Source organism: Triticum urartu, chromosome 2A (assembly GCF_056163025.1).
Source record: "Triticum urartu cultivar PI428250 chromosome 2A, HENAU_Tu73, whole genome shotgun sequence".
NCBI lineage: Eukaryota > Viridiplantae > Streptophyta > Magnoliopsida > Poales > Poaceae > Triticum > Triticum urartu.
Genome location: NC_141874.1, coordinates 693,125,260 through 693,131,033, shown reverse-complemented (window position 1 = coordinate 693,131,033; position 5,774 = coordinate 693,125,260). Strand labels below are relative to the sequence as shown.

The window sequence follows — 5,774 nt, the reverse complement described above, 5'->3', positions numbered from 1 at the left end:
TGAGGTGCACAAAAAATTCTCCAAATATTTTTCAAACAAATCTGATAAAAAACTAGACAAAATTTCAAAGAGGACAGAAAAAGAATCAATCAAAAATACTCTTCTGTTTAAAAGTTATTAGTGTTTTTGTCCAGGGACCTATCTATAATGAAACAGAAACTTTCCAGGGTTTTCTTTATAAAAACAGAACATGCTTCAGTCCCGAATACGTCAGTCCAGTGGGGAAGACGTACTTTTCCCAAAGGCATTTCCAGAAAACGATTCAAAAAGAATAAAAAGCTGATGGGGCGGACCCACCCGTCGGGTTTGAAAATGAAAACAGAGAGTTGGCGCCAGAGGGCCGCGGCGATCGCCGGCGACGATCCACGGCGAGGCAGGAGGATCGGAGGGTACCTCCGTGTTCAGGGCATCATTCCGCATCGGTTGGTGGTGGTGGTGGTCGCTGGCGAACAACACGTCGGCGGCGGCCCTTGCTCCGGCGGACGGTGGTTCGGGCGTGGATGGAGCTTGCCGGAGAGTGCTGCGGAGGGCAAATTGAGGAGGGGGTTAGACCTCTGGTAGCTAGAGGAGGTTACTGACGGAGTTTGGGCGCCAGGGACGGCCTCACCGGAGTGAAACGGGGTGGAGGCCGAGGCGGAATGGAGCGGCCGGAGTTGGGGGAGGAGACCTCCTTGAGGTCCTCCTAGTGGCCTGGCGGGGCGTTGGTGAGGTGCAGTGGTGGTGCGTGCTCGAGGGTGAGCTCGGGGTCCCCTTTTATAGGCGATCCGAGGCGGTGGCCGTGAACGGAGTTCTCCGGCGGTGGATTACAGCGGTGCAGTGCTTGGTCGGGAAGGTTCAGAGGTTGAGCGTTGTCATGGATGTTCCCTGGTTCCATTTAGGTGCTAACCGCAGCGGGATTTGGTTGCTTAGGGGGAGCTCGACGGAACGGGGCGGCGCGGGCCCGTCGGCGGCAGGGAGCGCGCTCTGTGCGTGCCGCGCCACGGCGACGATGCTGCATGCGTGCGCTGGCGAGGAAATGGCCACGCGGAGCCACCAGGGGGTTTGGGCGGTGCCGAACGGCGTTATGCCGCCGTTCTGCTCCCTGTCGGCCGCTACGGTGGTTTGGCCGCCGCAAGACATGCCGGCGCAGGCGGGCCAGGGTGCCACCGATGCCAGGAACGTGCCAAGCGCGCGTGTGAGGCTCCGGACAAGCAAGCTAGGCCGTGAGCAACGTGCCAAGTGCACTGTGAGCATGTGACTGAATTTCTGACGAAGATCGACACTGAAACTCTGAACTTAACTGAAGATGAACAGAAACAGTGCATGCAAGGTGTTCGACAGAATGATCTAGGCATGTAGGGATTTTTCCTTGAGTTGAAACTTGGTGGGGTGGCCTCTCATTGCACTAGGGGGCTGCCTGAATTTTTGTGGAATTTTTGGAGAAGAGGAGATATGAATTTCACCAAATTTGGCAAATCTGGTCCAAACTTGCAGAGACTGAAATTTGAAAAATTTGAAAAGAGGGAGAGTGGATCAAGATGGTTCTGGGTTGTGGATGCTAAGGACAATCCAGAGGAGTTGGCTTGAGATAAAAACTCAAAGGCAATGAGGTACTTGCTTTGAAAATTACTTAGGCTCATAATGAAAGGCAGAATTGTTTTGGGAGATAAAATAAATGAAATAAAATTAAAAAACGGTGTGGACTTGATGGGACAGAGAATTTAGATTGTTCCAAAGTGGAGGGAGGGGTTTTGGGAGGTCTTTCCACATGAGGCAAAATAAAATCATGGGTGGTTCCAAAATGAGAAAAGCCCCAAAAACTAGGGTTTTCCTTTTAAATGAAAATAGTCAAATTCAAAAAAATACATTTGAGAGGAGAAGAATTCAGAAGAAAAGTTTCCATAATTCAAACACCCAATTTGAAAAGGATGTAAATGAAAATCCTTGCCAAAGGTGAAAGTTTTTAAGAGAGAGGTTTTCTGAAAAAAAATTTAAATGGCCTCTCTTCAAAAACCAACAAAGTTTTTGCTAAAAACCAAAAGAAAATTTTGGAGTGTCACACTTAACATCCATTTGATGAATGAGAAGACCATGCGAGGCAGCTAGTGAAAGTAGAACTCGCATAGTGGTCAGTCGAGCCATAGGTGAGTAAGTATCAAAGAAGTCTTCACCTTCCTTTTGGGTATAACCCTTAGCCACGAGCCGAGCCTTGTACTTTTCAATAGTACCATCAGGCCTAAGCTTCTTCTTGAATACCCTTTTGCATCCTATAGGTTTGAACCCATAAGGACGATCAGTTATCTCCCAGGTTTCATTCGCCAAGATGGAATCCATCTTGCTACGAATGGCTTCCTTCCAGTAGTCAGCATCTTCAGATGCATAGGCCTCTGAAATAGAACTAGGAGTGTCATCTATGAGATACAGAAGAAAATCATCACCAAAGGACTTTGCAGTCCTCTGTCTCTTGCTCCTAGTGGGAACTTCATTGTTCTCCTCCACAGGACTTTCAAAGTGTTCCATCGGAATGGCAGGTTCGGTAATTGTAACTGGTTCCTGATTCGATGAACGAGGCATCTCCTGATTAGATGAGGTAGCTATATCCTTCATGGGAAAGATATCTTCAAAGAAAGTCGCATCATTCGACTCCATGATCGTAGCGACATGTATGTCAGGTACCTCAGATTTTACAACCAAGAATCTATAGCCAATGCTATGAAAAGCATATCCCAAGAAAACACAATCCACAGTCTTTGGTCCAAGTTTCCGCTTCTTTGGAATTGGAACATTGACTTTCGCCAAACAACCCCATGTTCGTAGATAAGAGAGTTTTAACCTTTTCCTCTCCCATTCCTCGAATGGAGTTATCTCTTTGTTCTTTGTGAGAACTCGGTTTAGGACATGACATGCAGTCAATATCGCCTCCCCCCACCATGCCTTGGATAGACCCGAAGTATCTAACATGGCGTTAACCAAATCTGTTAGAGTACGGTTCTTTCTTTTGGCCACCCCATTTGAATGAGGTGAATAGGGAGGCGTCCTCTCATGGATTATGCCATGTTCCGCACAAAAAGCATCAAATTCATTGGAAAAATACTCTCCACCACGGTCGGACCTAAGCCTCTTGATTTTTCGATCAAGTTGATTTTCCACTTCAGCTTTATAGATCTTGAAAAAGTTCAAAGCCTCATCCTTAGATTTCAGAAGATACACACAGCAGTATCTAGTGGAGTCATCAATTAGCGTCATGAAATATTTCTTTCCACATTTTGTCAAAACAGCATTCATTTCACATAGATCTGAATGTATGAGCTCTAGTGGTGCAAGATTTCTCATTTCCGCAGTCGTGTGAGACTTACTAGGTTGCTTAGCTTGCACACACACTTGACACTTAGATCCCTTGACAGTGGTGAAACTAGGGATTAAGTTCAACTTCGCTAGTCGCGACATGCAACCAAAGTTAACATGACAAAGTCGTGAATGCCACACATTGGATTCACTATTGTTGCAAACGTCTGATAAGGATAAACGAAACAGGCCTCCTGACTCATAGCCTTTACCAACAAAGGTTCCATACTTGGATATTACAAATTTATTCGACTCAAAAACAAGCTTGTAGCCATCTCTACATAGAAGAGATCCGCTAACAAGATTTTTATTGACGGAGGGGACATAATGCACGTTCTTCAGCCGCACAATCTTCCCCGAAGTAAACTTCAGATCAACCGTGCCAACACCACGAAAAGAAGCACTTGAACCGTTTCCCATCAGCACGGTTGAAGTCCCTACGGTCTAATAAGACGAAAACATGGAAATATCACCGCATACATGCACATTAGCACCCGTGTCAATCAACCAGTCAGGAGAATGACATACTGAAAGAATAGTGGGAAATATACCATACCCAGCATCCTTCATGTCAGTGTCTCCAATGACAACATTAGCGGTCTTGCCGCCTTTCCCAGGATCACGCTTGTCAAAGCGATTAGGGCAACTAGGAGCCCAATGATCAGGATCCCCACACACATGACAAGCACCTTTCTTCTTGCCATTCTTCTTCTTGAAGTTCGTGTGTTGCACAGCCTTGTTCTTCCCATCAAACTTTGCTTTACCATCAAACTTGCCCTTGTTCTTGAACTTGTGGGGCTGGAAGTTCTGCTTCTGTACCACATTGGCACTAGATCCTCCCTCAATACCTCGAGCATGTGTGTCCTTTGCTCTCGCCTTTTCTTCCACATCAAGAGTGCCAACGAGATCCGGAACGGAAAACTCCCACCTCTTATGCTTCAGTAAGGTAGCAAAGTTCCTCCACGAAGGAGGAAGCTTAGTGATGATACCTCCGGCAACAAACTTGTCCGGTAGCATACAACTGAAGTGCTCAAGCTCTCTAGCAAATGACTATATCTCATGAGCTTGCTCAACCACAGAGCGCTCTTCAGTCATCCTATAATCATAGAATTGCTCCATGATGTACAGCTCAGTGCCAGCATCCGAGACCCCAAACTTGGCCTCGAGTGCATCCCACATATCTTTTCCATTATCAATTAACGCATAAGCATCAACTATGTTCTCACCAAGAACACTCAAGAGAGCAACCTTAAACAGAGTATCCATTTTCTGAAAGGCTTGTGCCTGTTGAGCATCAAGCTCCCCTTCAGGTTTGCCAAGAGTGGCGTCATAGCAACTCATGGTTTGAAACCATAAGACTGCTCTCACGTGCCACCTCTTATAGTGGATACCCTCAAACATAGGAGGTCTCATGGAAGCAGCAAAACCACTTGGTGTAAATTGCCTATAATAAGGTTTCTAGATTGTTGGAAATATGAGCAATGTACCAAATGATTTTATTAACAGAAATACTAGATAGAGCACGACTTGTGTAGCAGTGATAAAGAAAGTCATGCGATTTGGCAAAGAGAAGGTAAACAGCAACTTCACATATGAACTGTAACTAAACACATCTAGAGCAAACAGTACAGCAAGTTGCATATATGAAGTAGAACCTAACACATGTAGGGCAGAAACTAGAGCAAATAACTGTGGCAGGACGTCTAACAGAAAGAGCATAAATACGTATGGGACAGCAGCAGCAGAAGCACCGGACTTGGGGTCGACGTCCTCTCCAGCCATGTCGTCGACGAGGTCATCAACATTGGGGAAGTAGTCATCGGAGTCCGTGATGAAGAAGTCAGTAGTTGCGCGGAGCGCTCCCCAAAAACCTTATCACCCTTCTCCCGTACAGGACTCAAAGAGGTGCGGTTTCGGAGGCCTACTGTCCCGACTCGCGGTGCACGCCGCAAACCGGGATGAGGAAGACAGCGGTAGCTCAGAGAATGGAACCGGTGGCGAGCGGAAGGAGAAGTTCTGGTGCGTCTCTCTGGGAGGAGCGACCTCCCTTTTATAGGCGCAAGAGGAGGAGGTGAGAGGACAGCGACGGGAGACGAAACGAAGAGACGGAGGCGAGATATCGGCTCGGCTCATTCCCGCAACCCGCGGCTCGTCGTGACGAGGCGTGGCGTGGCGTGGCGAAGCGGGCGGCGGAGGAGGAGCGCGCGTGGATATCCCTCTTATTCTCATGCTCGTACAAGTGGGGAAAGAACCTCCCTTATAAGGAGGTCCAACTCCCACTAAACTAGCAATGTGGGACTAAACTTTAGTAGTATCCCTTGCCTTGCACAAATGGGCTGAGTGGGCCTCTAGGATTTATTAGGAATTTCTCAAATAGTTATTGGGCTGCCCAAAATAGACTAAATTCCAGCAGCAGGAACCGGCGGAGCTGCTAGTGGTGGTTTGGATAG

The 5,774-nt window shown here is 47.2% G+C and overlaps 1 pseudogene; it reads right to left on the bottom strand.

The window, feature by feature from the left end:
* Nucleotides 1-1,195: 1,195 nt before the first annotated feature.
* On the bottom strand, nucleotides 1,196-4,446 carry LOC147986827 (uncharacterized; annotated as a pseudogene).
* Between the last annotated feature and the right edge of the window lie 1,328 nt (nucleotides 4,447-5,774).